We start from the raw sequence: 9901 nt of genomic DNA on the forward strand, positions 1-9901 counted from the left end.
AAAATTGTTGGCTTGGTCACTCCACTATATAGCATTTAACATGTTATTTCTGGTCTTCGAAAACCTTAACCGATTTTATAATCAATGTTATATTTGTCGTGCAATGCGCCATTCTCAATCCATGTCCGAACATTTAATCTCACAATTGTATTATATTCCTTCACACTTTTTGTCAAATACGGTTTTGAATGTTTTACATATTTTTTACCGGGAAGAGTCTCGATATCTGCTCTCAGCATTTACTACTTCGCAGTAGTATTTTCAATATATTCCGGAGTAGCAGTTGGTGTCTTGATATCAAATAAAAATTGTGAAATTGCAAAGGAATAATCGGCTTGATCACCATTCTGTACGGCTTTAGTCCATGATATACGCCTCTGATCAGTAAGATCGTCATCCTTAGATACAGACTTTGTATTGTCCGACAGGGCAAACGAAATTCTAATGGACTTTTAGACTGAAATGTTAAACATATGTTCACCATGGACTTGGATGGTAGAACATTTTTCAATGTTAACAATTATATGATCAATCGTGGAATTTGGTCACCCTTGATATGCCTGATAAATACAATGTACAAGGTGATCGATTACCATTAGGTTCTAGATTATTGAACGCAGATTACTTTCCTGCATACATGAGTGAAAACTGTCACTTCGTTTATCGTAATCAAACGTGTATCTCGAACCTTAAATTTTACAATTGAATTCTCTCATAAGGACAACAGTTCCCATGGTTTAATAGATGTTTTAGACATCTTTCAGAGTTTCCACTTCTTTCGAGCATTGTTCGTAACTTTTATGTAACTGTTGAAAGACAAACAGATATGGATGAGTTGAAATGTTTCAAGTATCTGGAATATAGATTTCGATCCCCAATATTATATTGCTCGGAATGTCTAGTTCTTCAACTAAAGGCTGAAGCTATTTTGATACCAGAAAGGCGACGCCACCTCTTATATGTGTAATACCACCATTGATTTCCCTATAAGTCTTTGTTAAATTTGCACGTAAAAAAAAATTGTGCAGAATTTATCTTTGTTTCAAATAAAGAAATACTTGGCATGAGTCAAGTTATATCCTGTTCAGTAATATATAAAATATTTCACACAACATTCCATTGTATATAAGAAAATAACCATCACCGGAAGTTAACCAATCAACTTTTCCCCTGGTTTTAACATTTGTAAAAGCTTAAGTAACCATGTAACCTTAAGTTTCCATAATATTCATTAGAAACCTCAATTAAAAAAAAAAGATATATGTTTATGAAACAGAAATGTTTTACTGCACTGAAATGTAGGATTAATTACCTACAACTGTCAAATTCAAGGGAATATTTTTATCGACCTATTTTCGTATGCAACCGGATGTGACGTACTATTTGGTGCATGGTATTACACCTAAAGTTTTTTGTTGTTGAATAAACTGAATGTGTCTTTTTCCTTTGAAAAACTAGTTATTTCAAGCATTCCTGTCAAGTTTTGTCATATTCAGTTCAATAGTTTGAGAAAAATCTAGTATAATGTTAGATCTACAGCGATTCTAGTAAAATTTCTTTGAAAAATCCAGACCACGCCTCATCATGATAGAATATAGTGTGGACCAATAAATGATCAAATATCTATCTTATCTACCTGAAAATAGTTGATTATGATACAAAAGATGACCTTAGGGTGAGAAATACCACTTATAGACCTCTTTGTGTTCCTTATAAGGTCTCGTTTGGTCCCTTTAAAGCTCTCATTTCCTCAAATTTCAACTTTTAGGCCGATAAATAAACATTTTGGGTTTTTCACTCATTTATGATAGAAATGTTATAATAAATGAGTAATTGAAGTATTTAAGCTGAATCAACTATCTATACATACGTATATTGGTTGAATAAGTCCTTAAGTAAAACTTAAATTTACACCGCGTTCCAGAGAGGGACATAAAAAGCTTCTATTTTAGTTATAAATTGTTGTCACTGCTTGAAAAATAATCTTATTTACTTATAACCATATATTCATTAGAGTAGTTTTTAGGACAATGTTTATATTATATCAGAATATAAGATGCATTTTGTACGGTGTATCAGTACTGTTCATACATTGACCAAAACATAACGGGCCGTTGGCCTACAGAGGTGCTCATTGACTATGTTCGCTTCATTGACTTTTTTCACTTTAATGACTTTGTTTATTTTGTTGACTTTGTTTACATCGTTCATTTTCCTTATTTCGTTGACTTCGTATTTCTCTTTGATTTCACCAAATCTTCATGGGATAACCCGTTTATTTTTATTTTTTTATATAGAACGTAACCCCTAACTATCCTACTTTCTGTCGATACTCTGTTTTTGGCATAGCGCAAGCCATGTCTTCTTTGACTGTCCATGACGTTAAAATACTAAATTCCAGGGATGTGTTTTAGTTGATTTTAGTCTCTGATGCATGATTTTTTTTTCAAAATTGATTTTGGCTTTTAACTAGCTTTCAGCAACTGCAAGTACTCTAAAATCGTAATTTCGTGTTAATTTGACCTGTTGATACAATTTGTAATGCTTTTTTGTAAATATCAGTTATTTGGCATGACTTTAATTTTTCAATCCTGCACTCGTTCTATGAACAACAATTCTCTCCATTACTCTACAAAATTTCATTTACCTATGCAAATTGTTTTATTTGGGGGTACTTTGTTTAAGGTTTACATCGTTATATCATATATCATGTACATGGCGGTATTTTGTTCAAAGATATGGTTGACTTTCTAAAATTGTTTATTATCTCACCCCTTATATTATTGATTTAGTATTTATATTGTGTCATAGATCAAATGTGTTTGTTCAGTATATATTCACTTGTTTGTTTTAATACATCTTTTGATTGAGTTAAGCCAATTCAATTTATATTTTATAGTGTGTCTTTCTATGTTGTTATGTTACACTATTGTTCCAGTTGAGGGTGAAGGTTGGTACATATTAAAACTTTTAAACCCACTGCATTTGCTTGCACCTGTCCTAGGCCAGGAACCTGATGTTCAGTGGTTGTCGTTTGTTGATGTGGTTCATAAATGTTTATATAGATTAGACCGTTAGTTTTCCCGTTTGAATTGTTTTTCGCTATTCATTTTTTGGGGCCCTTTATAACTTGCTGTTCGGTTTGAGCCAAGGCGCCGTGTTGAAGATCTTACTTTGACCTATAATGGTTTACTTTTACAAATTGTAACTTTGATGGAGAGTTGTCTCAAACCTTATATCGTTTTACCTTATATTAGAATCGTTTTATCTTGGTCTTAAATTGAAGCACATGCATTCACCTCTGTTATTTTTTCTTTTGTGTGTGTGTGTGTGTGTGCTCTCGATTTGTTGAAGCTTTAGGTTTCTATGGTTTGTAGACTTGTATGACTTTTTGTCTAGTTTTTTTCTATACCGTGTAGTTTCTTTGTTTCTTTATATTTTGTTCCCAGTTTGTACAATACATATTCAGTATATGTACTAGTAGACGACTGCAATATATCAGCAACAACAAAGATGGTGACATGTAAAATGAGATATATATATATATAACTTTCAAAAAATATATATTACAATTTTACCCGTCTGTTTATTTTCACATAATGGTCTAGAGTATCCGAACAAACATTTACATGTGAATCATTCGGAATTGACCTGACATTTGCCATTATTTCTACAGGGATTTTTTTGAATGCAAAAATCTGAAATAGAACAAGATTGATTGAGTTTGAAAGAAAATAGCAATGTGACAGCCCTAGTTTTAAAGATTCTTAAGTAATCTACAGTTATTGAAATTATCTACAATCTTTTTCAATTAGTAGGATCGAGAATGAATACAGTGAATATATTTTACTTTACATAAACATTGTGGATTTAAACATACTAAACTCAGATCGATCAATGTAAATAAACGATAAAGGTGTTTTAGCCTTCTAATGGGAAACATCTTAATAAATACGATAAAGGCAATAGTTGTATACTGCGCTGTTCTGTCACATAAATCAATTGATAGAAACAATCTGGTTTACAAATCGAAGGATACACATCAATTATAAGAGGAAAACAACGGAACAACAGAAACACTGAAGTGCAAAATAAAATCAAAAAATGAGTCGCCAACAAAAATAGTAACGGATAACAACTGACCTGGTACAGGGCATTGTAAGAAAAAAAAGTTGGGTTGTACATGATTTTATGGCTAGCCTAACCTCCCGCTCATATGGCAATGCTAACAAATGTTGCTTAAATGACAACACTACATGACATGAATACAGTAAAAACATAGAAATATCTAAAAAAAATTATAATAGAACATTTTAATGGAATATGAAAATTAACTCGACTATACTGACAAACAAGACATATGTGAAATGTACCGAAAATACAGAATTCAAACCACAAACGATGAGAAATAACATTAAATCCAACTCACTAAAGAAACATAACTAAATACATGAATATTGGACGATAAACGTCGTATAGCAATGAAAATTCACACTCGACACAATTATCATATTTAGGAATAGGTCACGGTCGGTACTAATCAGAACGACGACACAGATGTTAAACCACAATCTAAGACGTGGTCGTGTCGCTAGTCAGTTTAGACACAGATAAAACGTATAGATCAACCAATTCGTGATGATATACGGAGTGTCATTTTTAAACGTTCAACCTGATAACTCTGTAAGAGCAGTTTTTTTCGTAAGGAGTACATTTGGAAGTTGAAATCATACTGTTATAAATTTTAGTATGAAGTCGTCCATCTTTGTCAATATTGAGAAACAGATCAAGGTATGAATATAAAAAAGAAGATGCCTATGAGACAACTGTCCACAAGAGACCAAAATGTCACAGACATTAACAACTATAGGTCATGAAGTAGTCTTTCTAGTATCAGTAGTATCTTTAATTTCAAGATCACTTGGATTTAGGAGATGCAAGTTTGACTTAAATATGCGTTAGTTAGTGACAGTACATCATTAAATAAATATAACTGTATGTACAATTAAAAAAACCAATCTCTTTCGTTTTGTCTTAAAGAAAGTTCTGAATGAATTCTGCTTCATACGAGTACAAAACAAAATCGACCAGAAGGGGTGACAATTAGTACCCATAGGAATACTGACTGTCTGTTAAAATATCAATCCTCCAAACTAAAAAAAAATATTGTCTATTGAAAAGTCTAGCATTCCGATAGTATCATCTTCAGTGTATTTTCTGATAGAGCCAGTGTATTTCTTCACAAAATACGAATGATTATAACAAAAAAAAATCTTCTTATTTTAATATGATTCTCATTTTTTATATAAAAAAACAAGCTCTGTTTAATGAGATGGTGAAGTTGATTTTTCGATTGAGCATGGGGTATAGTAATCTAAAGAGTAGCGAAAAGAGTAATAATATCAAAGGTCTTAATGCTGTTGCAAAATTGAGGAGATTGTGATTTAAGAATTTACAACCAGTAGATCGTTAGAATCTTTTAGAATCTACATCGGATCGTCCTACTGGTTGAAAATAGTTCATCACAATATTTTTGAAGGCTATCTTTTACTGTAGAAAGAATAGAAGTCAGTTCTTTAGAAACATATTTAGTCGTACCTATTAATGATCCAGCTACATGAATATATATTTCTTTATTCGAGCTTTTAATTTATTTTTGATTCGAGCGTCACTAGTCAGTCTTGTGTAGACGAAACACGCGTCTGGCGTAAATACAAAATTCGAATCCTGGTTTCTATGATGAGTTTATTTGGTATCCAGTATAATGACAGTAGATTGTCTTCGTTTTCTTCGATGTAAATACCAAAAGAAACTAGGACAGATTTGTGACTGAGTTTGTAAATTTCATCCTTTGTTAAATGATGTTATAGACCATTTATGATAACCAGTTGTGCTTTTTATTCAAAGCTCTTTTGTGAAACATTGCAAATAATAGTTTTTACACGAGAAGACAATATTGTTGAATGAATTATCTGCTGGAACTGCTCAATATTAACACATTCCCCATTTTCATTCTCAATGTTATTGTCATGTAAAGATAAAAAGAATCCACAAACCCAACCTAAACAATACATTGATACCAATTTGCATTTGCATTGTAATTAAGTATTTCAAACTAACCACAGAAATCGCATGTCTTCTTGCAACCAGCAATTTTCACTGCATCAGAATCCTGGCAAATGCTGAATGTTCTGTTTAAGTAATCACAATCATAAGATGTATATGTACATTGTGATGTGATTGTCGTCGTGGGGATACATCTTCCGCAGGATACAGGACAAATATCTATATCATGCTGATCATCACCAAGTTTACTCACCAGATAGCCACAGTTCGAATGATCTTCGCATTTAGTTATTGCCACTATAAATACACATGCATATACGGTAAATATACTTTCAATATATATCTGTATATAAACACCCTCTTATTACTTTTGCATTTAAAAGTAAATAGATTGACTAAAGGTAAATCGAATTTCATCATCCATCTTGGACAATAGGTTTAGATCCTCTATGAGATATCCGAATTTAGACTAGAGAGTAACACCGGTAAATGTAGGTGACATTAGTTTGCATGAAGTCCAAAAGGAGAATAGTGCGTCGACAGGGTAAGCACTTCTGTCAATACATTAATCATCGCCTCGCATAAGTGAATTCACACCAATTCATAAACGTAAATAGGACACAATCGACAACCGCGAGGAGTTGAGACACCAACACACCATATTAGTTATCCGATTCGTGTTGATGAGCGTAAAATTTATGTTGTATCGATTTCAGATATTCTTTCTCATAACTCGGTTTTTAATTATGGAGCACACCCTTGTTAATAACAATCGAAAAGTATGCACATGCACGAGCATAGCGTATAAACTAGGAAATGTAAACACCGTACAATTGATCAGATGGTTTGTAACTTCTCAAAAATGGGAAGTTCATTACTTGAACGTTCGTTTGTCATAGATTCAAATAACAAATCGCCAGTCTTTTTCAATATCAAGGAAGATAGCAAGATAACAGAGCTTCTACTTTCTGTAAAATGTTTAACATAAAAACCTATAGGATATATGAGATGTACGCACTCATGGAGATGTGTTTATTGAATGACAGGAACTTCAATATATCTAAAAGTGAAGACTGTTGCCTTAATTTACAAATATCGAACATCATAAACTTGAGAATGGAAATGGGGAATGTATCAAAGAGACAACAACCCGACCATAGAGCAGTCTTTTTCATGTATTTGTTGATTTTTTTAAAAACTCAGCCATTTAAGGAGATATAACTTAGTTAATCTTACTTTAATAAGGAAATGTCTACTGAACGTTTTCTTTTGGTTTTGTTTTGTAACGATAACTAGTCCCGGTAACGTATTTTTCTTTCTTTTCCGAATGCACTTTAAAAAAGAATCTTTCTGATTTAAATATCTTATATTTTTTTAGGTTTTCTTTCAATTTCTAAGGAAAATGCATGACATAAACTGTCTTTCAAAATTTTTGTTCTTGATTTTTATTCAGACCCAAACTTCCGAGGATTGAAAAAATGCTGAACAAAATCCGAATTATCTGATTACAAAACGGTTATTTTTGTTAGTTGTTTACATTATTCTGTTCATTTGTGTTTTTTCATAATGTGTTTGCAGGGCAAAAAGCGGATGACTATAATAGCATTTAAAACGACAAATTATAAGTAATAAATTACATGTATAATAGTTTTTGGGGTGTAATTTTTGTGAACGGCCAAACGGTACATGTCAGCATGGAAAAGATCCAGACTAACCATCAAATAATTGCTTAATTAAGAAACTGCAAAAAATAGTGGACGATATACTGAAATGTTTGTAACTATCGTCAAACAAAGTCAGGAAGATATCATACATTATGGTTAATGCGACGTTCGACAACAAAGTAAGAAATATTTATTTCACTAAGGTCAAGATGACACCCCACAACAAGGTGAGGACAATATCATAAACCACGTTAAATTCCAACAGTACCAATACAGCGGTAAAGAAGCTATCGATTATATATATATATATGTTACAGGCATTTTCTAAATTTAGGCATTTTGTAAAATGACTGAATTTTCAGGCAGTTTACAAAATGTCTAACCTTGACAGGCATTATACAAAATGACTAAAATTACCTAGTTATTATGTAAAATGACGGAAATTTGTTTTAGGCAATTTGCAGAATAAAGATATCATTGAGATGCAATAAAAAAAAGAGGACAAAAACACAACATCTCGGAAATAAAATAACCATGATAACTAATGATTCGAGAATTAATTCATTTTGCAAAAAACAGATTGGAAGGTTTGTATGTCATATGATATGTCCTTTTAGTGAAACTAAGTTAAGTATGTCCTCACTGTATTAAGTTACTGAGCGTCACTGATGAGTCTTGTGTAGACGAAACGCGCGTCTGGAATACTAAATTATAATTCTGGTACTTTTGATAACTATTTACTAGTAGTAAATTTATTATTATGTTGTCAAAACGACAGAAGGACAAATTGTTCTATAAATAGAATAACATTTACAATGACTTTTTAGAACATCTAGATTTAAAACAGTGAATTGAAAAATATGAAGCAGAGAAAACGTTTGTTTATATTTGACTGATTGGTGTTTGTTTGTTTCAGTGTCAAATATTTCATGCATTTTTTGAGACGATTTAAAAAAAAATTCAATTGACATTTTGAATTTTCCACATACTTTCATGTTAGCTTATTTTGAATGTCTTATAGTTTTATTAAACGACGGTTCATAAACCTTTTATTGTTCATGTTATTCGAAACACTAATGATTTATTTCCTACGCATTGTCGGCCTAGGCAAGATTTTATACCTGACTTGTTGAACATTATTGTTTTCGATGCTCCTTATCTAGAATATTGATTTAAGCTCCTAATGTTTTGATTCTAGGGCCACTAATTACTTCTAAAACTGTCGAAACACTTGTCAGACGTATTAATTTTTTTTTATTATTAAATTTTACAATCTAGCATTCAAACAGGGGAATTGAACATCAAAATGTATGCAATAAACTCGTTAATCACAAACATTTTTCGATTTCTGTATATAAACCCTTGATTTATAGAAAACATAACAGAGAATCTTGTTGTCAGGACAATCAGGTATAAATCAGATTGTCATGACTACATACATTATTTTGACTAAATTCGTGTATTGTCTGTTATTGTTTTGTAACATTTTACTATACCAATAAACTGTATCTGATAACAACGGGTGTATATTTATCAGGTTTCGTCAAACCTAGACATGTTCAGCTGTTCTTTTCAGATACAATCGATTTTGATTCTTATTATGATTTTGTGCGAAATCATAGTTACATTAATATTTCAGATTACAAACCTTGTTCCCCACAACCAGCATCATTACATACATTATGCGTACAACATTTATGACATTCTTCATGTTCCAAAGATCTCTTCTTCGTACATGTCTGTTTACCAAAAATAATATAAATTACAGTTCTTTAATATGACAGCAAATGTTATTTATCTGCCTATGTATGTTTACTTTTTGTTTTTACTTTATCAAACATCTTCCAAATGCGGAGTATCATCACAGTTTTGCTGAGCGTACTCCTATAATAATTTCCATTGAATACCTTGAACTTTTATGTAGCAACATTCCATCTAAATGCAAAGTGAAAGTGTTTACGAAAGAAATGATTAAGCCACCTTGACTAGGTTAACTGTTAAAACAACTTACTACCGCGGTCATCTTCAGGAATCCCGCCATCCATCTCATGTTTATGAGCATCACCAACGATATTTTTCTCTGGAAATAAACTTGGCGAGAACAACAAAACATTTTCTATAAGAACTAATGTTATCAACTGTTCATTGTTATATCATCGGCTTTTTGTACG

The 9901-nt window shown here is 31.8% G+C and overlaps 1 long non-coding RNA gene across 1 annotated transcript; it reads right to left on the reverse strand.

The window, feature by feature from the left end:
* Nucleotides 1–3580: 3580 nt before the first annotated feature.
* On the reverse strand, nucleotides 3581–9510 carry LOC143049411 (uncharacterized). Its single transcript, XR_012970224.1, has 3 exons — nucleotides 9379–9510; nucleotides 6121–6363; nucleotides 3581–3698 (listed from the first exon to the last, which is right to left on the reverse strand). It is a non-coding gene; the product is annotated as an uncharacterized LOC143049411 (long non-coding RNA).
* Between the last annotated feature and the right edge of the window lie 391 nt (nucleotides 9511–9901).

The sequence above is a fragment of the Mytilus galloprovincialis genome, chromosome 10, assembly GCF_965363235.1.
Source record: "Mytilus galloprovincialis chromosome 10, xbMytGall1.hap1.1, whole genome shotgun sequence".
NCBI lineage: Eukaryota > Metazoa > Mollusca > Bivalvia > Mytilida > Mytilidae > Mytilus > Mytilus galloprovincialis.